Consider the following 24817-nt stretch of genomic DNA (forward strand, 5'->3'; position numbering starts at 1 on the left):
ATGGATAGTAGAAGAAGATAGTTATAAATACGAGGACTGCAATTGTCATGAATATTTCCTCCTTATTTTGTGTCCATATACATATATTAAGTAAATGTCTTTGATCTCTTTCCCTTCTTGTTCCCTTATCATGTAACTTAAGATATACTGACTTTATATCATAGTATTTAAGTGTTAACTTATGCCATACTATTTTAAGTTTATAGGGTACCAACAACAACAACAACAAAAAAGCAGTAAATGTCACTCAGGGATTTACCTTCTCTTTTGGGGAAGGGGTTAGTGCATTTTTGGCTGTACGCAGGATATTTGCATCATGTTAGGCAGAATTATGACTTTGTTAATGTCTTTGTTTGGAGCTTAAAAATGGTTTAAGGAGATGAATATAGGGGTTACGTTGACAAGGGGTTGCAATGGTTAATTTTGTGTGCCAACTTGACTGGGCTGAGGGATGCCCAGATAGCTGGTAAAGAATTATTTCTAAGTGCGTCTGTGAAGGTGTTTCTGAAAGAGATTAGCATTTGATTCAGTAAACTGAGTAAAGAGATCTGTTTTCCCCAAGGGGGGTGAGAGCTGTTTGGGGCCTGAATGGATTAAAGAGGCAAGGGAAGGGCAATTCCTCTCTCTCTCTTCTTGAACTGGGTGGGTTGTTCATCTTCTCCTGACCTTGAGCTTTGAAGCTTCTGGTTCTCAGGCCTTCAGCCTTGGGCACTTATACCAGTTTACCCATTGTCCTCCCCCACAACTCCAGTTCTTAGGCCTTTGGACTCAGACTGAATTATTTCACCAGCTTTCCTAGTTCTCTAGCTTGAGACAGCAGATTGTAGAACTTCTTGGCCTCCATAACCATGGGAGCCAATTCCTATAATAAACCTCCTCATATATATCTATATATGGTTGACCCTTGAAAAACTTAGGAGTCAGGGGCGCTGACCTCTCATGCAGTCAAAAATCCATGTATAACTTTTGACTCTCAAAAACTTAACTACTGATAGCTTACTGTTGACTGGAAGCCTTACAGATAACATAAACTGTCAATTAACACATATTTTGTATGTTATAGATATACTGAATTCTTACAATAAAGTAAGCTAGAGAAAAGCAGATGTTATTAAGAAAATCATAAGGAAGAGAAAATTCATTTACAATACAGTAGGTATTTGTAAAAGAAAAATCCACGTATAAGTGGACCCGTGCAGTTCAAACCCATGTTGTTCAAGGATCAACTGTATATCCTGTTGGTTCTATTTCTCTGGAGAGCCCTGACTAATACAGGTAGATAAGATGTTGGATTACATCAGGGACATGATGAGTTCAGGTTCCTCTGAGACGTAAAATTGGCAGTTACAGGTATTTGTCTGGAACTCAGGGCAAGGCCAGAGAGCTAAACCGCACATTTGGGCGCTATATTAGTTTTTAGGCCTGCTGTAACAAATTACTACACACTTGGCTGCTTAAACAACAGAAACGTATTCGCTCATAGTTCTGGAGGCCAGAAGTCCAGAGTCAAGGGGTCGGCAGAGTTGGCTCCCTCTGGAGGCTCCGAGGCAGAATCTATTCCATGGCTCTCTTCTAGCTTCTGGTGACTGCTGGTGATCCTTGGCTTAGGGCTGCGTAACTACAATCTCTGTCTTCAAATGGCTTTCCCCTCCGGATGTCTCTGTATCTTCTCCTTCTCTGTCACTTATAAGGTCACCTATCACTGGATTTAGGATCCAAACTAAATACAAGATGATCTCATCTTGAAATCTTTAACTTGATTACATTTGCCAAGAGTCTATTTCCAAATAAGGTTACATTCATAGATACTGGTTAGGATTGGACATATCTCTTTGGACTCCTCTTCAATCCACTATAAGTGCTATCAATTTAGAGAGATGTTATTCATACCTTGGAGCACGCATGCCATCGCTTCAAGGGAGAATTACACAGGAAGAAGAAAAGAGGGTCCAAAGCAGAGGCTTAAAGATCTCCATTATATAATGGGTGGGTAGAAACGGATGAGCCTACAAAGTAGAATAAAAGGAAGGGGCCAGAGGAGTAGAAGGAACACCAGGAGGCAGAAGGCAGAAGAGTGCATTTCAAGAAGGAGGGAGGGAACAATGCCTACAAATGGTCACCAAGGAAGTGCTAGGTACTGGGCTTAACGTAATATTCATTATTGGCCTTTGATGTTGCTAATCTTTTAAGAGCTAATGTTATACATTTGTTCTAGGTTGTTTTTGTTTGCTTGAACTTTAACCAGAACACTAAATAGAATGTTAACTTTATAGCAAGTTTAGTCAGACAAACACATATACGTTCATACAGAAATTTTCTGTACTCTTTGTTTTTCTTTTTGGTAGAGACGTTCCAAATAGCTCATCACCTGAATCTTCCTAAGATTTAATTTTTATGTAGTAAGTCAACTTTATCCTTCAACTTTGGAGTGCACTACAGTATAGCCCTGAATCTTGCTTGCAGTGACATTTTTGAAACAACCCCCTTCTTTTAGTGCCTTTGTTGTAGAACGATTTTACCAGCAAGAAGATGCATTTCAAAATATATAGGGGAGTGCCTGGGTGGCTCAGTCAATTGAGTGTCCAACTCTTGATCTCAGCTCAGGTCATGATCTCAGGGTTATGAGATCAAGCTGTGTGTCAGTCTCCACTCTGGGCATGGAGTCTGCTTGGGATTCTCTTTCTCCCTCTCTCTCTGTCTCTGTTCTCTCTCTCTCTCTCTCTCTCTCTCTCTATCTCTCCACCAATTTCTAGCAATATCATTGAACTCTTAATAAGACTTAACATCATGTTTCTTTTGAGATAGTACATGAAGCAAAAATGCTTTGGCAAAAAATACCCCCCTGTATTTACCAAATGAAATTCCTGGTTACTGGGTGGATGGAAAACTGGGTCTAGCTTTGTGGGGGAACACTATCTCTTTACAGGTATATTGGTGCTTCCTGCTTTTTACTGAAGCTTCTTCCTGGATGTGGAGGGACCCGATGAGGGTTAAGGAGCAAAGATGGGAGCTGGGGTCTCCATAGGCATGCATGAAGGACAAAATCTGTTTGGCAGTGTTTGTGTAGGGAGTGACAGGGAAGAAGTTGAGAGAATCATGTCAAATTATGGAGAACCTTGGATGCCAAGCCAAGTTCAGGACCTCCCAGTGGAAACAGTGGGGTCTGTCCCAGAGCAGAAGAATCCTTTCTCCACTTCTATAGTTGTGATGCATTGTGGGTTTTCAGTGCAAGTATAGTAATCCAGGGTGTAATTATTTGTATTCTCTCTGGGCTAAGTTGAGAGTTTCTCCAGACTGAGGTCAGATTTTCATAGATCAACATGGGATTCCATGCTAGGAACAGAGGAGAGTGGTTCAGGTAAAGGCAGCTGGTTCTGAGGTCTCGTGATGCTGCAGGCACTGTGACCCCCCAACCCTCACACCCATGGGCTTCACATCACACGGTGTGGCTCAGATCAAATGGGCCACGATGGTGGAGACCCCTGGAAGCCAATCAGAAGTGACCAGAGGGGTCATATTCATCCTCTGTGTATTTTTATTTCCCTACTTCTTTCAGTTCAGAGAAGCTCTGGAGAGATGTGTTCCTTCTGTTTTTATTAAGTTCTTCTGGTTTGAGGAGTGAAAGAGAAGGGGAACAGGGAGGGGGCTGTAGATGAGATGGCCTCCAGGCTGGGATTTATAAGAACATCCTTCCACTGGGTGATGTCTGCAAGAGGTAGAGGTATGGTTTCAATTCTGCTCTGGCAAGGCGGGCCAGCCCACGTTGCCAGCACATAGTTCTCTTGCAAGTCTCACACTGATTCGAGAGTTTGTAGACAACTTTGTACTTTGGGTCTCTGCCAGCTGTCCTGAAGAAACAACTCCCCTTGGCTTCACATTTTCTATCTCGCCCTCCCCACTCCTAACCAAAGTTAGAGAATAATAATTGTTTTCTTAGCAAGCACTACTCCTAAGTAAACCCAAGAAGGACCCGAGCAATGGTGCTTTTGGGACCAGCAGAGTCTTTTTCACCTCTTTGTGACTTTCCTTCCTTTGATGGCAGAAGAACACCGCCCCCAGATTTGTACTGCTGCAGAGACTGTCGGTGAGGAGAGGGTCATTGCACAAGTAGACGTCAGGCCTGGGGGATGGCATTTTGGTTTTTGTTTTGTTTTAAACTACTAACCGACTCTAGATTTTAAGTATGTTTATTTTGTGAGAGAGAATAAGCTTGAGTCGGGGAGGGACAGAGAGTGGGAGAGAGAGAATCCCAAGCAGGCTCTGCACTGTCAGTGCAGAGCCCAAGGTGGGGCTGGAACCCACCAACTGTGAGATCATGATCTGAGCCAAGATCAAGAGTCAGATGCTTAACTGACTGAGCCACCCACATGCCCCTAACTCCAGGGTTTTTTTTTGTATTTAACTTGCCACCATATTGTCTGATGTGTTAACAACAGAAGGAAAATAACGTATTTCTCTTTGGTCTCTCTTATTCTCCAAAATATTTATTGAAAATATAGCCAACTCCTGTAGAATCTGATTTACTTGTCCATGGACCACCCAAACCATCAGCCCCGCTCCTCCCTCTCCCCCTAATATCTCTTACGTAAGGACAGCTGAGTGTTGGCCCCAGATGGGGTATAAGGAAGGGAAAGGTGGCCGCCTCTCTGCCCCTGTGTCAGCACATTCTCAATCTGCATCCAGAATCTGTGTAGAGCAGGTGTGAGCATAGAACCCATTTGCTTAAAACAGAGACTGGCAACTTCTTCTGTAAAGAGTCAGATGGTCAATGCCTTAGTCTTCACAGGCTATGCTGTCTCCGTTACAACTGCTCAGCTCTGCATTTGCATCGTAAAAGGAGCCCTCTGTGTACGTGAGTGGCTCTGGCTATGTTCCAATAAAGACGTGTTTACCAAAATGGGCAGAAGGCAGATTTGACTCAGAGCTGTGGTTTGTCAGCCTCTAACTTAAAACCCGTCGGCGTTGCGCCTGTGCCCTCAAATTGAATCCCAACTCCTACCTGGTGTGCAAGGGGCATACTTTGGTCCCTCTCACGTGTCATGTACTTTCTGCTCCCTGCACTGCACTCCAGCCACATTGCTTTGTTTCTGGCCCTCAGACGTGTCTTACTTTCTCTCATCTCGAGAAATCCGAGCTATTGTGCAAGTTGTTCCTTTGGCCTTACACCGTCTTCCAACCCTCTCTCTCCTACACACATTTACATGTGCCTTACTCTCCAGATCTCAGTTGGATCTTTTCTAGCACATCTCCCTTAATCCCTGTGCATAAGTTAGGACTCTTGACAGCAAATGACAGAAACTAAATTTAGTTAAACTGAAGAATTGATATGGTATAGTTTGGCTGAAACAAATGATATTGTTTGGCTGAAATCAACAAACCCTGGGCAGGGCTAAGAGGAAGTGAGCTTAGGCATGACTAAAATCACAGACGCAATGAGTAACACAGTTGATGTAGAATGTTCTCATCTCACGGTAGACATGTGGGGGTGTCTCCTACAACGAGTGGCCTTCCAGTCTACAGCACACTTGAGAAACTGGAACAATGAGGGCCTTTGGGGATCAAAAAGGATGCCCAAAGGATTTACATTCTTCAGTAGGTACCAAGGGTACCAAGGGCATCACTGGTTTCTAATAATATCTAATAGCAAAACATATATGATATTTATTATATGCCAGGCCCTGTTCTAAGCACTTCATGCGAATTATTTAACCTTGCAATAACTCTATCAATGAATGCTAATGTCATTACCACTTTATGGGTTATCTTAGTTATCTAATTAATTGTGCAGCCAAAATTTAGTGGCTTAATACAACAAACATTTATTTTCTCACAGTTTTTGTGGATCAAGCAGCCAGGTGTGGCTTAGCTGGTCTTTGGGCTCAGTGTCTCTTGTAAGTCTGTGATCAAGGTGTTGGCCAGGCTGCAGTGACCTTGAGGCTTGACTAGAGAAGAACTTACTTCCAAGCTACGTCATGTGGCTGTTGGCAGAGTAGACTCAGGGCCCCGGTTCCTTGTTGGCTGTTGACCAGAGTTCCTTGCCATGAAGCAAGTTGCCATATTGTGAACTTTCCTATGGAGAAACCCAGTTCTTTGCCATGTGGGGCTCTTCATAGGAAAGCTCACAATATGGCAACTTGCTTCACCAAAGTGAGTGCATGAGAAGAGTCAGAGACTGAGAAAGATGGGAGTCATAGGCTTTTGTTACCTAAACTTGGTGATGATGTCCTATTGCTCTTGCTGTATTCTGTGCATAGAAACAAGTCATGAAGCCCTAGCCCACACTCCAGGGGAGGGGATTACAGAATACCAGGAGACAGGAACCTTTGGGAACCAGGTCAGTAGCTGCCTACCACATAGATGAAGAAACCAAGGCACCAAAAGTAATGGATCTGCCCTAAGGTAACACAGTTAATCAACCAGAGAACCCAGAAATGAGGCCTAGGACTTGTGCTTGTAACCACCAAGCCATCCTGGGCAATTAGATTTGTATAAGCTCCCAGGTGATTCTAACGTGTAGCTTAGACTGTGAATCACAAGCCTAGCCTTCATAAGCTTCAGTGTGCACACAAATCATCTGTGTTCTGGTTAAAATGCTTATTCTGATTTGGTGGGCTTGGGATGGGGCCTGAGGTTCTGAATTTCTAACAAGTTCTGGGTGATGGCTGATGTCACTAGCCTGTGGACCACACTTTGAGTAGCAAGGGCTTGAAGGAACAACTCGGGGCTGAAAGTCGGGCAATTGTTTTTCCACTTGTGATTTTTCCTCACATTGGTGGTAAGTGGGCCAGTCATTTGATCTTTCTGATTTTTAAAAATCTTACATTTATTTTTTCATTCACTCATTCACTCATTCATTCACATTCAATGTTTAATAGCCATTCATCCAATAACAGCCAATACTAATTTTTAAGCACTTTTTAAAATCCTGGCTATAAATATAACAGCAATTCTTGTCTTTCAGGTTTGATGGAAATGTTACCTCCTATGGAAAGCTTCTCCCATTCCCAAAGACCTCACCTTCAGACCTGCTTACATGATATCTTTCGTGTTTCTGTCACTACTTGTATATTGCATTACAATTGTTCATGGATACCCCTCCCCCATTTGATGTTTTTTTTAAAAAGATTTTTTAAGTAATCTCTACACCCAATGTGAGGCTCAAACTCACAACTCTGAGATCAAGAGTTGCATGCTCTACCGACTGAGCCAGCCAGGTGCACCACCCTGCAGCCCCTATTTGATGGTTTTATGTGAATTTTAAAAAGACATCCTTTTTTCTTTTTTTAAAAAATTTTTTAATGTTTATTTATTTTTGAGAGAACAACACAGTGTGAATGGGAGAGGGGTGGAGAGCAAGGGAGGGGCAGAGAGAGAGGGAGACACAGAATCTGAAGCAGGCTCCAGGCTTTGAGCTGTCAGCATAGAGCACGATGCGGGGCTTGAACTCATGAACTGAGATCATGACCTGAACCAGAGTCTGGCACTTAACTGACTGAGCCACCCAGGTGCCCCATAAAGACATCCTTTTTTCAAAACTCTGTATGTTCATCTGCAGGAAAACTCAGCTAAATATTCAGGTCTGGGATGTATATGATGTTGATGATGACCTTGAAGCTGTGCATTGTCTCTCACCTTTGTCCTTATCTGTCCCCCACACTGGATATTGACTCTGCAGCTGGGACTGTGTCTGTTCCATCTTTATATCCCCCAGTGCCTAGCACAATGCCTAATATGTAGTAATCATGCAAAAAGTATTTGTTGAATGAAGAAACATTTATTATAGAAAATATTGAAAGGCAAAAAATAAAAAAATGAAGTGCCATCCTATTTCACAGTGGTAACCTTTGCCAATGTTTTGTTGTACCTCCTTTGGTCTTTTTTCCATTCATAAATAGGTGTGGCATCCATATCTACATTTGCCTTGATAATATGTAACTTTTCCTGTCTTTCTTTTGAGTGATAGCAGCCAGCATTTACTGACACTGGGCAGAGTGCTTGGTAAAATCCATTGTAATAAGCCCCACTTGCTGCCACTAAACTCCTGGGAACTTATAGTCTGGGGACAGAGTTAGAGTCATGGCTAACAAGGCACAGCTGTCATGAGGCTTGATGTTTTGAGATCTAGCCTGACATCTTCAATATGATGTGGGGGGAGCAGGTGGTTTGAGAATTGCCAGGAGGGGTGGGACAGACCCTAGGACTTGACCCTGGGGGCCACCCTTCCTGAGACTGTTTGACAGCCAACATAGTTCTCCACTTGATAAGAGCAATTCTACTCCGAAAATCCCTCAGAACAGGGCACATCATCTGAAGTTGAAACGCACTATAACTTTTAGTGAGAAAGAAATTTTTTCATTGCAAGCCCTCAGATTGACCTCCATTCTGCTAAAAAACATGACAGAAACAAACAAATAAGAACAACCACCAAATCCCATTAAAATGTATGAAATTACTTCATGTGTTAATGTAGCCTTACAAAGCATTGCCCTTCATCAATTACTCTATATAATATGGCTGTTTACTTGCTCTCATTAATCCATTACACAGAGCACAATTAAGACTTGGCTTTTGGCTTACAGCTATGATAGCAAATTTTTAAACAATTCAGCCTTTAGCACAAACAAATAAAGAAACTCAGGGCAGTAGGGATGAGAGAAACCCATTGAAACCAAGAATCATACTACACTTTCTGGAGAGGTTGTGTGTCATCCTTGTGCAGAGAGCCATGAGAATCTTCTCTGATTCATTCCAATTTTCTCCTATGTGCTGCCGAAGCAAGTGCTATGCTCTCTGGAGAGGTTGATATCACTGGGCTTAAAGGCATAAGATTGTGTCCTTTATTAATGAGCAGACCACCGGGATTCTGAGAGGAGAATTCGGTGAAATGGGTGCTAACCATACAATTGCAAAAATGGCCCCGTGGTAACTTTGGACTGTGGCACCCAGCTGCATGCAAGGTGAGCAAAGGACAGGTGGATCTTGCACAGTGCCAAGATCCAAGGAGCTGAAAGAGGGCTACTGAATAAAACTGGGTTGATAAGGTGAATCTAATGTCATGTCTGTATGATTATACCCATGTTGTACCAAAGGCTCCCAAATGTAATAAAAACTGGGAGATGAGCTACTCTTTCTCTTTTGATTCTGTTACCTCCAAACCTATTTCTCTGTGTTTTCTCCATCTCAGTGAATGGCACCGCCTTCCACCCAGTTACTTTAACTGAAAACCTAGGTGTTGTCTTTGTGATAGTGAAGTTTATGTGTCAACTTGACTGGGCTGCAGTATACAAAGTCATCTGGTAGACATGATTTCTGGATGTTTCTATGAGGGTGTTTACAAAAGCGATCAGCATTTGAATTGGTGTTGACTTGAGTGAAGTAGCTGGCTCTCCCCAATGTGGGTGGGCACCATCCCATCCACCGAGGGCCCGAATATTACAAAAAGTATAGGAAGGTTGAGTCTGTGCTGTGCCTGGGTACTTGAGTGGGACATTGACCTTCTCCTACCAAATTACCCAGGGCTCACATAAATGATAGCCATCAACATTTAATGCCTCACACAGTGTCTGTGGGTCAGGAGCTGAGAAATGACTTAGCTGGGTGGTTCCGGTTCAGGGTGTCTCTCGTGAGGCTGTATTGATCTGGAGGCTTAACTGGAGGACCTGCTTCCAAGGTGGCTCATTCACTTTGCTTTTTGCAGGAGGCCTTAGTTCCTTGCCATGTGGATCACTCCGTAGTGCTGCTTGAGTGATCCAAGACAGCACAACAGAATCTGCTATGTCCTTTGTGACGTAGGCTTGAAAGTCCCATTCCTTAACTTTTGCAACATTTTATTGGTTACATAGACCAGTCCTATTCAGCGCGAGAGGGAGATACATAAGGGTGTGAGTATCAGGAGGTGAGACTCACTTGGGGCCATCTTGGGGGCTGTCTTTCACACACCATGACATTGTGGTTGCTGGCCACTCTAGTCTCCTCCCTACACACTTTCCCCAGCCTGGCTTTTCCCTCATCCTCTATATCTGAGCTTAAGTATCTCTTTCTTGGAGGACTCTTCCCTAACAACCATATCTGGAGGAGATACTCTACCACCCTGTATTTAGTTCATAGCACTCATGATAATCCATAATGATATTATATATGCACTCATTTATTTAGTGACTTACTGTCTCCCTCCCTTCCCACTTGGATGTAAACTCCTAAAATTGCTGGAGTCTATTGTGACCCCGTCCCCTGGCATAGTATCTGACAAATATGAAAAAATCAATTTATATCTGTTGAAGGAATGATTTTTTTAAATTAAAGCTAAGGTAAGATGGCTCCTTTTCTCTCCTTGGCTTGATCCAAAGTTTTCTCTTGCAATTTGGAAGGGGCTTGGGGAAAGGGTGGGAATAAAGGAAGGAAACTAAGAGGTCCTGGTTGGAAGCAGATTGAGGGCTGGGCTGAGGGAAGAGGATACTGGAATGTGGCTCCCCCTATAACACCCCCCACTGGACCCCACAAAGGCAGTACTCAGAGACAGCTGACCATTACCACAAGCCCCACTGGGCAACACTAAAGTTTTATTCTGACCCCGGTAGGAGGCATTTTCATTTGGACTCTGAAGGAGGTAAAAGACTAATTCCAGATTTGCCAGAAAGTAGCAGAATGAGAAGGTGAGACAAGGTCACATTCATCTTGAGTGACTGGGAGGTAAAAGTGGGAATGACTGGGACATGTGGAGGGGGAGACCCAAGTTCTCCACCCTTCTCCCGATACTTATCTCTAGAGTAAACCATCTGGGAGCATTTAGAGGCAGGCAGAACAATGTGAGGAAATTTGCACAGAATGTTATCTCTGCACTTTGCCAAATAGTTGGTGAGCTCTAGGGGGCTGGTACAGCCTCTGCTCTGACCTGGAACCTCATTTCGAAGCAGGGGAGGAAAGCTACTCAGTGGAGCTGGGGCATGAAGTCCTAACACTCCCACACTGTCTGTGCCTGAGGCAGGGGGCCAGGTTCAGCGCTGCTCAGTGGCCAACTCAAATTTGAAAGGTGTTGCTGGGATGTTTCTGTTCAGCCAGGAATCACGTGGCTTCCTTAAGGGCCTCATTTGGGTCCCCAGAGAAAGCCTTGTCTCTGTGCATGGTGTTAAAATATAATTTTCAAAAGGTTAAAAAAGCATGACTCTGAAAACAACAAAAAAGACTCATGCAAATACAAAAGGCATACATGTCAAAGATTTTATTCAACTCATTAATTAAAGAACCAGTACTATGTTGAAACCTGTCCAAAGAGCATTTGAAAAGCCAGGGATATATACATATGTGTGTATGTATAAAATATATATGTGTATAATATACATATATAGTTATAGATGTACATATGTATATATTACATATAATTTTATGATATAACTATAACATAATTATATGTTATAATGTGTTATATAATTATAATTATTATATAATATATAATATGCTGCATATAATTATGTTATGTAACATATAATAAATATATAAATAAATATATAAATAAATATATATAAATAATAAACATAAATAAATATAATAAACATATAATAAATAAATATAATAAATATATAATAAACATATAAATATATAAATAAATATATAATAAATATAATAAATATATAAATAAATATATAAAAACATATAAATATATATATTATATAACATATAATAAATATATAAATATATTATTTATATAAATATATAAATAATAAATATAATAAATATATAAACATATAATATATATGTATACATACACACATTATATACAATTATATTTAATTATACTGTATCTACTACATATGAATATATATTATATATAATTATGATTATAATTTGAGAAGCTGGGGATATATACATACATGCAATCATATATATATACACACACACACACACACACACACACACACACACACACACATTGCTGGGTTCAAGTTCAGTAGGGCCATGCACTGCAATCTATGGAGTATCTGCTTCCCTGGATTAAAATTACTTGTATCTCTATCAGTCAAAATTCTACAAGCCAACCTGTGCCCTTACAGAGTTATAAAATAGCTCAGGAAACAGAAAGTCAAGACCAGAATGGCATCAAAAGAAAACTCAGAAATCTCTTTTGTCTATTTCCAGGATTCAGATAACTTTTCTGATAATAGATTCTGATGAAAGCTCCCTTCTCAGGGTGATTTGATGGCAGCTGAAAGATGTTCCCCACTGAAAGTTTATCATGACAGTTGGTCCTTTCTGTGATGTGATGATTTCAAGTCTGTACTACATGCAGTAATAGTTAACATTTATTAAGCACCTACTCTGGGCCAAACACATTGCTAAGAACATTACACAGATAAATTTATTTCATCCTCACAACAAATCGATTATTCTTATCTGTACTTTGCAGATGACAAAATGAAGCTTAGGAAAATTCGGTAATTTGCTCAAGGTCACACAGCCATCCAGGAAATGGTGGATCCAGGATTTGGAGGCACGGAGTCTGACTCTTGAATTATAAGAAGTTGTCCTAGACACTGGGAGTTCTAGAAAGATTAGTTATATGCCATCCCTGTCCAAAATAATCTTGGAAAGGTTAGTTTCCCACCAAGACAAAGTCTCATGCTCTCCCTACAAAAAATGAGGTCTTACTGATGTTTTCACCAAGCTTACTATGAGGATAAATGAAATGATATGGAAGTACCATAAAGACCTTACATCAGTGGACAGGCTGATGTTATTATTAAGGAACTGTCATTATCAGAGCTGTCCTTTATGTTCATGGGGAAGATAGAATTTGGGTTTTTGATGAACTAGAGTCAACAACGAGCTGTTTCTAGTTATCGCCAGGGCCGGGGCTAGGATGTACAAAATTTAAATTGCTGCCAAGAAGCTCAGTAATCAAGATAAAAAAAAAAACATTTTAATGCAACTTTTAAAAAGAAATAAAAATGAAGGTATAAAACTATATGATGAACAAAATACAATTTTAATTTAATTTGAGAAAGTCAAGATAAGTATGACTGATTTTTCCTTTTGCCTTGGGCTTCAACATGACTCAGCTTGGCACAGGTTTCTAGCCTATTTCCTTACAGAATTTACCAAAAGGCAGTATTGTGGAATGTATTTCCAGTCTTGTTCTGGGGTGTTGCTCTTTTTTTTAAATTTTAATTTATATTTTTTTAAATTTACATCCAAATTAGCATATAGTACAACAGTGATTTCGGGAGTAGATTCCTTAGTGCCCCTTACCCATTTAGCCCATCCTTATGAGTCTCTTCTGTTTTGTCCCTCTTCCTGTTTTTATATTACTTTTCCCTTCCCTTATGTTCATCTGTTTTGTTTCTTAAAGTCCTCATATGAGTGAAGTCATATGATTTTTGTCTTTCTCTGACTAATTTGGCTTAGCATAATACCCTCTAGTTCCATCCACATAGTTGCAAATGGCAAGATTTCATTCTTTTGATTGCCGAGTAATACTCCATTGTATATATATACCACTTCTTCTTTATCCATTCATCCATTGATGGACATTTGGGCTCTTTCCATACTTTGACTCTTGTTGATAGTGCTGCTATAACATGGGGGTGCATGTGTCCCTTCAAAACAGCACACCTGTATTCCTTGGATAAATGCCTAGTAGTGCAATTGCTGGGTCGTAGGGTAGTTCTATTCTTAGTTTTTTGAGGAACCTCCATACTGTTTTCCAGAGTGGCTGCACCAGCTTGCATTGCCACCAACAATGCAAAAGAGATCCTCTTTCTCTGCATCCTCGCCAACATCTCTTGTTGCCTGAGTTGTTAACGTTAGCCATTCTGACAGGTGTGAGGTGGTATCTCAATGTGGTTTTGATTTGTATTTCCCTGATGATGAGTGATGTTGAACATTTTTTTATGTGTCGGTTGGCCATCTGGATGTGTTCTTTGGAGAAGTGTCTGTTCATGTCTTTTGCCCATTTCTTCACTGGATTATTTGTTTTTTGGGTGTTGAGTTTGATAAGTTCTTTATAGATTTTGGATACTAACCCTTTATCTGATGTGTCGTTTGCAAATATCTTCCCTCATTCTGTAGGTTGTCTTTTAGTTTTGCTGATTGTTTCCTTCACCATGCAGAAGCTTTTTATTTTGATGAGGTCCCGGTAGTTCATTTTTACTTTTGTTTTCCTTGCCTCCAGAGACGTGTTGAGTAAGAAGTTGCTGCGGCCAAGATCAAAGAAGTTTTTGCCTGTTTTCTCCTCGAGGATTCTGATGGTTTCCTGCCTTACATTGAGGTCTTTCATCCATTTTGAGTTTATTTTTGTGTCTGGTGTAAGAAAGTGGTCCAGGTTCATTCTTCTGCATGTTGCTGTCCAATTTTCCCAGCAGCACTTGCGGAGGAGACTGTCTTTATTCCATTGGGTATTCTTTCCTGCTTTGTCAAAGATTAGTTGGCCATACGTTTGTGGGTCCATTTCTAAGTTCTCTATTCTGTTCCATTGATCTGAGTGTCTGTTTTTGTGCCAGTACCATACTGTCTTGATGATTACAGCTTTGTAGTATAGCTTGAAGTCTGGGATTGTGATGCCTCCTGCTTTGGCTTTCTTTTTCAAGATCGCTTTGGCTATTCGGGGTCTTTTCTGGTTCCTTACAAATTTTAGGATTATTTGTTCTAGCTCTGTGAAGAATGCTGGTGTTATTTTGATAGGGATTGCATTGAATATGTAGATTGCTTTGGGTAGTATTGACATTTTAACTATATTTGTTCTTCTAATCCATGAGCATGGAATCTTTTTCCATTTTTTTGTGTCTTCAATTTCTTTCATAAGCTTTCTATAGTTTTCAGTGTATAGATTCTTTTACCTCCTAGGTATTTATTCCTAGGTATTTTATGGTTTTTTGTACAACTGTAAATGGGATTGATTCCTTGATTTCTCTTTCTGTCGCTTCATTGTTAGGGTATAGGAATGCAACCGATTTCTGTGCATTGATTTTATATACTGCAACTTTACTGAATTCATGAATCAATTCTAGCAGTTTTTTGGTGGAATCTTTTGGGTTTTCCATATAGAGTATCATGTCATCTGTGGAGAGTGAAAGTTTGACCTCCTCCTGGCTGATTTGGATGCCTTTTATTTCTTTGTGTTTTCCGATGGCTGACGCTAAGACTTCCAATACTATGTTGATTACAGTGGTGAGAGTGGACATCCCTGTCTTGTTCCTGACCTTAGGGGGAAAGCTCTCAGTTTTTCCCCATTGAGGATGATATTAGCATTGGGTCGCTCATATATGGCTTTTAGGATCTCGAGGTATGCTCCTTCTATCCCTACTTTCTTGAGGGTTTTTATGAAGAAAGGATGCTGTATTTTGTCAAATGCTCTCTGTGCATCTATTGAGAGGATCATATGGTTCTTGTCCTTTCTTTTATTGATGTGATGAATCATGTCAATTGTTTTGCAGATATTGAACCAGCCCTGCATCTCAGGTATAAATCCCACTTGGTCTTGGTGAATATATTTTTTTAATGTATTGTTGGATCTGGTTGGCTAATATGTTGTTGAGGATTTTTGCATCCGTGTTCATCAGGAGAATCGGTCTATAGTTCTGCTTTTTAGTGGGGTCTCTGTCTGGTTTTGAAATCAAGGTAATGCTGCCTTCATAGAAGGAGCTTGGAAGTTTCCCTTCCATTTCTGTTTTTGGATCACCTTCAAGAGAACAGGTGTTAACTCTTCCTTAAATGTTTGGTAGAATTCCCGTGGAAAGCCATCTGGCCCTGGACTCTTGTTTTTTGGGAGATTTTTGATTACTAATTTGATTTCCTTACTGTTTATGGGTCTGTTCAAGTTTTCTATTTCTTCCTGTTTCAGTTTTGGTGGTGTATATGTTTCTAGGAATTTTTCCATTTCTTCCAGATTTCCCGTTTTATTGGCATATAATTGCTCATAATATTCTCTTATTATTGTTTTTACTTCTGCTGTGTTGGTTGTGATCTCTCCTCTTTCATTCCTGATTTTATTCATTTGGGTCCTTTCCTTTTTCTTTTTGATCAAACCAGCTTCTGGTTTCATTGATCTGTTCTACTGTTTTTGTTTGCTTGTTTGCTGTTTGTTTTGATAGCATTAATTTGTGCTCTAATCTTTATTATTCCTTGTCTTCTTCTGGTTTTGGGTTTTATTTGCTGTTCTTTTTCCAGCTCCTTAAGGCGTAAGGTTAGATTGTGTATCTGAGATCTTTCTTCCTTTTTGGGAAGGCCTGGATTGCCATATACTTTCCTCTTATGACTGCCTTTGCTGCATCCCAGAGGTTTTGGGTTGCGGTGTTATCATTTTCATTGACTTCCACATACTTTTGAATTGCCTCTTTAACTGCTTGGTGAGCCCATTCATTCCTTAGTAGGATGTTCTTCAGTCTCCAAGTATTTGTTACCTTTCCAAATAATTTTCTCGTGGTTGATTTCGAGTTTCATAGCATTGTGGTCTGAAAATATGCACGGTATGATCTCGATCTTTTTGTGCTTGTTGAGGGCTGATTTGTGTCCCAGTATATGGTCTATTCTGGAGAACGTTCCATGTGCACTGGAGAAGAATGTATATTCTGCTGCTTTAAGATGAAATGTTCTGAATATATCTGTTAAGTCCATGTGGTCCAGTGTGTCATTCAAAGCCATTGTTTCCCTGTTGATTTTTTGCTTAGATGATCTGTCCATTGCTGTGAGTGGGGCGTTGAAGTCTCCTACTCTTATGGTATTACTATCGATGGGTTTCTTTATGTTTGTGAATAATGGATTTATATATTTGGGTGCTGCCACATTTGGCACATAAATGTTTACAATTGTTAGGTCTTCTTGGTGGATAGATCCCTTGATCCCTTGATTATGATATAATGCCCTTCTGCATCTCTTGATACAGTCTTCATTTTGAAGTGTAGATTGTCTGATGTAAGTACGGCTACTGTGGCTTTCTTTTGTTGAGGATTCGCATGATAGATGGTTCTCCATCCCCTTATTTTCAATCTGAAGGTGTCTTCAGATCTAAAGTGGGTTTCTTGTAAACAGCATCTAGATGGATCTTGTTTTCTTATCCATTCTGTTACCCTATGTCTTTTGATTGGAGCATTGAGTCTATTGACGTTTACAATGAGTACTGAGAGATATGAATTTATTGTCATTATGATGCTTGTAGAGTTAGAGTTTCTGGTGGTGTTCTCTGGTCCTTTCTAATCTTTGTTGCTTTTGGGATTCATGTATATATGCTTTTTTTTTCTTTTCATAGGTTCTCCCCTCAGAGAGCCCCCCTTAAAATTTCTTGCAGGGCTGGTTTAGTGGTCACAAACTCCTTTAATTTGTGTTTGTCTGGGAAACTTTTTATGTCTCCTATTTTGAATGACAGCCTTGCTGGATAAAGAATTCTTGGCTGCCTATTTTTCTGATTCAGCACCCTGAATAAATCCCGCCACTCCGTTCTGGCCTGCCAAGTTTCTGTGGACAGGTCTGCTGCAAACCTGATGTGTCTTCCCTGGTAGGTTAGGGACTTTTTCTCCCTTTCTGCTTTCATGATTCTCTCTCTGCCTGAGTATTTTGTGAATTTGACTATGTTATGCCTTGTTGATGGTTGGTTTCTGTTGAATCTAATGGGGGTCCTCTGTGCTTCCTGGATTTTGATGTCTGTGTCTTTCCCCAGGTTAGGAAAGTTTTCTGCTATGATTTTGCTCACATAACCCTTCTACCCCTATTTCTCTCTCTTTGTCTTCTGGGAGCCCTATGATTCTGATTTTGTTCCTTTTTAATGAGTCACTGATTTCTCTAATTCTTAAATTGTGCTCTTTTGCCTTAATCTCCCTCTTCTTTTCTGCTTCATTATTCTCTATAAGTTTGTCCTCTATATCGCTGATTCTCTGTTCTGCCTCATCCGTCCTTGCCAGCAGGGTATCCACCCATGATTTCAGCTCAGTTATACCATTTTTAATTTCATTCTATTTTTTCCTTCTTTTATCTCTGCAGAAAGGGATTCTAATCTATTTTTGACTGCAGCTAGTATTCTTATTATCGTGATTCTAAATTCTGGTTCAGACATCTTGATTGTATCTGTGTTGTTTAAATCCCTGGCTGTCGTTTCTTCGTGCTCTTTCTTTTGGGGTGAATTCCTTCGTTTCGTCATTTTGAAGGGAGTAAAAGAATTAATGAAGTAGAACAATTGAAATTAAAAAATATTAAAATTAAACAAAATATTAAAATTAAAAATTAAACACACACAAATTGAATAAATAATGCTAGATTCTAGGTGTGTTTTGGTCTGGGTGTTGAAAGTGGTTTGAGAAATTAGAGGAAAAAAAGGGGGGCGGTAAGAAGAAAAAAAAGGAAATCGTTTGAGAATTTGAAAAAATGAATACACTGATGGAGACTAAATGAGATGATGGGGTTAAAATATAATTTGAAAAAATATACGCAAAAGTAAAGAATATAGTAGAAAAAATAAAAATATTTTTAATAAAAATTAAAATTAAAAAAGAATTTTTCTCTTTCTGTATTCAAGAAAAAAGAAAAGAAATGAAAAAGAGAAAAGATAAGGAAAGAAAAAAAGAAAAAAGAAAAAAAGGAAATCGTTTGAAAATTTGAAAAAGCGAATATACTCTAGTAGACTAAAATAAAATTATGGAAGTAAAATAGAATTTGAAGAAATTTACATAAAAGCAAAAAATACATTAAAAAATTAAAAATAATTTTAATAGAAACTGAAAGTAAAAATTAAGTTTTCCTCTTACTGTATTCAAGAAAAAGAGAAGAAATGAAAAGAAAAAAAGAAAAAGAGAAGAAAGTGTTTGAAAATTTGAAAAGGTGAATACATTGATGTATACTAAAATAAAATGATGGAAGTAAAATAGAATTTGAAAAAATTTACACAAAAGTAAAAAATATAGTAATAAAAATCAAAGAAAAACATTTTTGTTAAAAATTGAAAATAAAAATGATTTTTTTCTCTTTCTGTATCCAAGAAAATAAAAGCGTAAAAGAGAAAAAGGAAAATAAAAGAAAAAAAGAAAATTAAATAGACGGACCTGCTAACAGATTGAAGTAGGAATGAAATTACTTTGTTTTCCTCTAGAAGTCAGTCTATGTAGCGCTTTATAGTCCTTAAGCTAAGCTGGTGGTGATACTTGTGTTCTTGAAGAGCGAAGTTGGCCCAATTGGGCGGGGCTCAGTGTACCAGCTCTGCTCTCCACTAGATGGTGCTGCTAGCCTACTGGGGTGGATTGCTGCGGCGCTCGTAGGTGCGTATGCGCATGCGCGGGAGTGGTGAAATGGCGCCACCCAGGTACCCAGTCTGTTGTCCTGGATCAGCAATCGCACAACTGTCCTCTGTCTTCGGCTTTTATCCACTCCCCGCTTTTTCACTCTCCATGACCATGCCCCAGGCAGTACCTCTCTCCCGAGTTTTGTCTCAGATGCGGCTGTTTTTCCTGGCCCCTTACTTCTGAAGGACTGCGACTTTGACCCATTCCGCCCCTCTGCAGGAGGGTCTCACTGAATAATGGCTGAATGAGCCATTGCTGAATATCGGCTGCACCCAGGAATGCTTGCTGGACCCTGCTGCTGCCGGTGCCCTGAGACTGCAGCTGGGTGCCAGCCCACCCCAGAAAAAGTTCACGAGATAATGTAGCAGCAGCTTTTCAGGGATTGTGGAAAATCACAACACACATCTGGCACCAGGCTTCACCCTTAACGACCTTGTTCCGGCATCAGTGAATGTGGCCGTTTTCTTGGGTCTGCTGGGACCAGGTGGCTTCAACAGTCTCTACCAAATGTCCTTCCAGTAGTGGAACCGCTTTTCCCCATGTGGCCCGAGAACCTCCCAGACTCCACTCTGTTTCTGGGGATTCGCCCTTCCCACCAGAGCACTGCCAGGTATCAAGCTGTGGAGTTGCAGCCCCTGCGCTCCCCTTGTTTACAGTCTTAATGGAGTTTAAACCCTCTCCTTTCTCTCTTTTTAGTTTAGTCCCTGCAGCTGTTTCCAATTTTCACTTTCTCTCCTGCTGCTTTTGGGGAGGGGTGCTTTTCCTGTGTACCCCCCCCCCCCCCCCAGTCTCCATCCTCTCTCTGCCCGCAAAAGTGGTTCCCTATCCTCTGCGGCTTCTCACTCCCCAAGTTCACCTTTCTGTGCCATGTACCTGTTGAATTCTGTGGTTCAGGTTGTGCAGACTGTTGTGTTAATCCTTCGATCAGTTTTCTAGGTGTGCAGGATGGTTTAGTGTTGGTCTGGCTGTAATTCATGGACGCGAGACACACAAAAAGCTTCCATGCTATTCCGCCATCTTGGCTCCTCTGGAGTGTTGCTCTTAAATACACTTATGGATCCACTGGATCTTAGTATAGGGAGAGCAATTAAAAAAATGCCTTTTCTATTCTTTGAAAAAGATAATACACACATACAAGTATATCATGAGTGTATAGTTCATGGACTTTTCATAAAGTGAACCTATCCAAGTAACCAGCACCAGATGAAGAAAAGGAACGTGTCAGCCCTGCAGGGAACCCTCTCCTTCTTGTGATCCTTTCCAGTCATAACTTAAGAGCAATTTTCCTTGTGGGAATTCATTCACTGAGTAGTAATTTTTGCCTTCTGGAAATAGAGGTATAGCTGACCTAGGAGTGCAAACTAGATTCATTCTAATTCTTGGTCATGACACACCTTCATGGTTGGCCCATGTGCAAGTTCCCTCTTTTTATTAAGGTAGTAATTTATTTTAATTTTTAAAATGTTTTTTAGTTTTGAGAGGAGGGGGAAGGGGAAGAGAGAGAGAGAGGGAGACACAGGATCTGAAGCAGGCTCCAGGTTCTGAGCTGTCAGCTCAGAGCCTGATGTGGGACTTGAACTCAAATTGTGAGATCATGACCTGAGCTGAAGTCAAATGCTTAACCAACTGAGCCACCCAGGTGCCCCAGGTAGTAATTTATTTTAAATAAGACTACAAGCATGGAGAATAGAACACTGACAACAGCTGACAGCCATCTCTATGGGCATCCTGTTCCCCTGCCTCCCTTTATTGGAAGTAACTACTTCCAATATACTATAGTCTTATATACTATAGGCTGTTCTGTTTGCTGAATTTCTGTCATTAGACAGTCATAGCCCTGGCCATTATAGATCATCTGACTATGACTTCAGAGGTCTCCTCTCCACTTGGGCTCCCTTGTTCTGCTTTGCCCTTGGGTAGAGGTGGTCCAAGAGTAGGCTGGTCCAGCCAGCCAGGCAGTGCTGAGAGAAACCTAGGGTCAGATCTGCCCGGGGTGGGATTCCAGCATGGCCCTCATGAGATGTGGAGACGATTTGTCAAGGGAGCCTGAAGGAGAGGGAGGCTTCAGCAGTTGGAACTGGGACCTACTGGGCCACAATTGGAGGGTTAAAGTATGAAAATCTCATATAACACTTTGACCAACACTTCTTGGACTGAGGTCATACAGGAGGATGGGTCAACTAACAATTGCAATCTCCTCTTTCCTGCCTCTGAGGGGAGAATGGGCATTTGGAAGGCAACTCACCATCTCTTTCATACTTTTCATCCCAGGTTTTCTGGAAGAATCCTATTTCAACATTCTGCCTCATGGTTTCACAAGCCATTGAAATATCCTAGAATATTCTCTATTGCAGTCCAAGTTACACCTCTTAGACTGCCTTTTGTAATAAAAGTACTTTGCCTAAACATGTGTCTGAATTTTTGGTCTTTATACCTTGATCTCTAAAACTTGACCCTCATCAAATAGATTACATAGACAGAAAAGTATTTGGTAAATTTTAAAAAGACCAAGAAGTCAAACCAGGCAATGCCTCTGCAATGAATGGCTTAATGGCCATGGGCAGATTTCACTCCTTGGGCATTTCATTCCTTGATATCTGAGCAAATAATACATCTAGGAGATGGGAAGGAACATCCAGGGCAGTTCCTAGGATGAGGAAGGGGCACATGAAGTGATGACAGAACTTTTTAAGACGGTTGAGATGATGGAAGTGAAGAATGCTTTTCCAGAATTAATGGTGACAAGTGAGGAACTGATAAATGACTCAGTTTGATTCCACTGGTAACTGTGTAAATTGGTGAACACCAATAAAAGCTGGCATGAATTTTTAGTCTTTCTCTCCTCCATTATCTGATTCCCACTTGGATTCTGAACCCTGGGGTTTCTTTTTCTTTTCATGGGCTCCATACTTGACCAGCCTTCATGACTTTCTTTCCCTTGCACGTACCTGGCTCCTTGCTTCTATGCTCTTGCTCATGCTATTGTTAGAGCAGGTAAGCCTAGTGGTCTCATTTCTACAAGTCCACATATGATAACGAGGCTTAAGAGCATGGCTGCTTTAGGTCAGACACTGCATGACTGCTGTTCACTTGACTCCCCATCAGTGACTGGACTTGATTAGAGACCTCAGGCTACCTAAAGTTGCCTTATAACCTCTCAAAGGTCAAGAGGAGCCTGGGCCACTTCCGTATTTTTGAGACACCTGGTTTATTAAAAAGAAAGAGATTCCCACATGTTGGTGGAATTAAATGTTTACATAAGTTCACATTCTATGCCAATGGCTCTCTGTGTTTCTGTGCATAACTCAGTTGGAAGTAATATCAAAAGTGTAAACTTGAGGCCTTTTTGATAGTGATATTTGGGCCAAAGGACCTTCTTGTTCCCCCATGAGAGGCTCTCCTTGCCTTGATAATGGCTTTACTCCCTGTGACTTGGGTTCTGGGAAGTGTTCCTTCTAAGTTATCTCGTTCAGCATGGTACTTTTGGGAGCAGATCAAAACTTCTGATTGTATACCTGTGACCCAGGCTTTCTTCCCCTGTCAAGCAAGACTTTACATCTGTCAGCCATCTTTTACAGTTCTCATGATCACCATCTTTTGAAAAACTAATTATGGGGTAACATTTCTTGAGCACTTTCTATGCCAAGAATTTTTCATTAATTCCCCCATTTAATCCTTTCATTTATCCCTAAGAGGTAAATATTATTGGCCCCAATTCACAGATGAGAAAAACTGAGGCTCAGAAACATAAGTACGCTTGTTGATGGGGTGGCGGTGGAGACTGTGCTTAAACCCAGGCATCCTGGTTCTAGCACTCATGTTTTTCACCACCTCACCTCCCTCCCTCATTTCTGAGAGAAACCCACTCTGAGGAGCCAATCCTTCCATCCCTAACTCAACTGCCATCTTCTCCACAGGGTCTTTTTGGGTTATGTCAGCTGGAAGCTTGTTCCCCTCTTAACTCATGGTCCTGAGCACTTTCTCTAAATCTGTCTTATAACTCCTACCACATTTTTCCATTTCCTAGAGTTATTTGTATATATTTCAGAAAATAGGGCCCTTGTCTAATAGAGCTTCTTTTTCCAAAGCACAATGCCTTGCTTATAGAAAGGAGTCAGCTCTTTTCTGTTGAATGAAGGGAATTTGCTTGTTGCCCTCGGGGGCCAAGCCTTCAGCTCCTCTGTCTGTGCCTTGCTCAGTGTGGTGCAGAGAGAAAGCCATGCGGTCAGCACACCCTGCTGACTGACTGACCAAAGCTGAGGTGCCTCCTGAGGATGGTTTTCCGTCTTTCATGTATAAACGGCCCTGTTTTTATTGGTATTAAATTTCTAAATACAGAAGCTAAGAATTTTTCCTTTTGTAAGGTAGGAAATACCTGATGGAAGGAAAACTGAATCTTGCCAAACCTTAAGAAAGGTCTCAGCAAAGCTCCCAGGAGTCTCCAGGAGTCTGTTGAAGCCCAGAGACCTCGAGTTGAAACTCTAACTGTCCAAAGAGGTCTTTCTGTGGGGTCTCAGTGGGTCAAATTCCCCTGCTGTGTGTGTGTATGTATTTTTTCAATAAAGAAAGCTATTGTATCTCTGATGAAGAGGCAGCAAGTTAACATCTTTTTAACAGGCCACCCCAGTAGTGGTTATTTTCAACAGCAATAGGTTACATGGGGACGTGGCAGAAACATGCTGAGAAATTGGGAATCTGGAGCTGTTTCTCAATAAAATGGAGACATAAGTGCCACCTGACTGTCTCATCTGGGCTTCTTTCAGATCTCTTGGCCAGGTATGCCCCTTCCTCATCTAACCTACTGTCAGTTGTCACCTCATTGACCCCTGTTTTCAGAACACCACACCGAGGCACCAGACTCTTTCCTCTCATCAGGCATTTTCTTTCTTTCTTTTTAAAAAAAATTTTAAATATATTTTTTAATGTTTATTTATTTTGAGAGACAGAGAGAGCACTCAAGCAGGGGAAGGGCAGAGAGAGAGGGAAAAAGAGAATCCCAAGCAAGCTCTGTACTGTCGGTGCAGAGCCTGATGCGGGGCTTGAACCCATGAATGGTGAGATCATGACCTGAGCTGAAATCAAGAGTCAGATGCTTAACCAACTGAGCCATCCAGGCTCCCCTTGTCTGGCCTTTTCTGACCTTCTTCCCTCCCTGTAGAAATGTGCACATCCTGTCCGTGTTTCTTCGGGGCCTGCTCTTGGAGTCTAATCTGTTAATGTGATAATGAGAATGCATGCCTTTCTTCCCACCCCAGATAACATACTTGCATTTTGTTTTTACTCAGACATAGACAAGCAGGGAGGTTGTAGGAGCAGGGCCAAATGCCATCAGATAGCATCAAAGTTACTGCAGTTCAGCCTTCTTGTTATTGTTTTTGTTTGAAAAAGCAAAGAACAGGCCAACCAACAAAGAAAACAGAAGCTGTTTTTTACATTCAGGTCCAATTCATGGTTCACTGTGGCTTTGGAAAAAAAAATTTTTTTTTGGTTGGACTCTTCTTTAATAAGGCTTTCCCCAGCTTGTAGGTTGTACTCCAGGTCTGTAGTGGGGGGTGGAGGGG

General features: G+C 40.8%; 1 long non-coding RNA gene and 1 other non-coding gene across 3 annotated transcripts in view; one reads left to right on the forward strand and one right to left on the reverse strand.

Moving 5' to 3' along the window:
- LOC106971922 (uncharacterized) overlaps positions 1 to 24817 on the forward strand; it is a 59959-nt gene that overhangs the window by 21798 nt on the left and 13344 nt on the right. The window lies entirely within an intron of this gene.
- Positions 8672 to 8778, reverse strand: LOC113602903 (U6 spliceosomal RNA). The gene has a single exon (XR_003424433.1). It is a non-coding gene; the product is annotated as a U6 spliceosomal RNA (small nuclear RNA).

The sequence above is a fragment of the Acinonyx jubatus genome, chromosome B4 (genome assembly GCF_027475565.1).
Source record: "Acinonyx jubatus isolate Ajub_Pintada_27869175 chromosome B4, VMU_Ajub_asm_v1.0, whole genome shotgun sequence".
Classification (NCBI taxonomy): Eukaryota; Metazoa; Chordata; class Mammalia; order Carnivora; family Felidae; genus Acinonyx; species Acinonyx jubatus.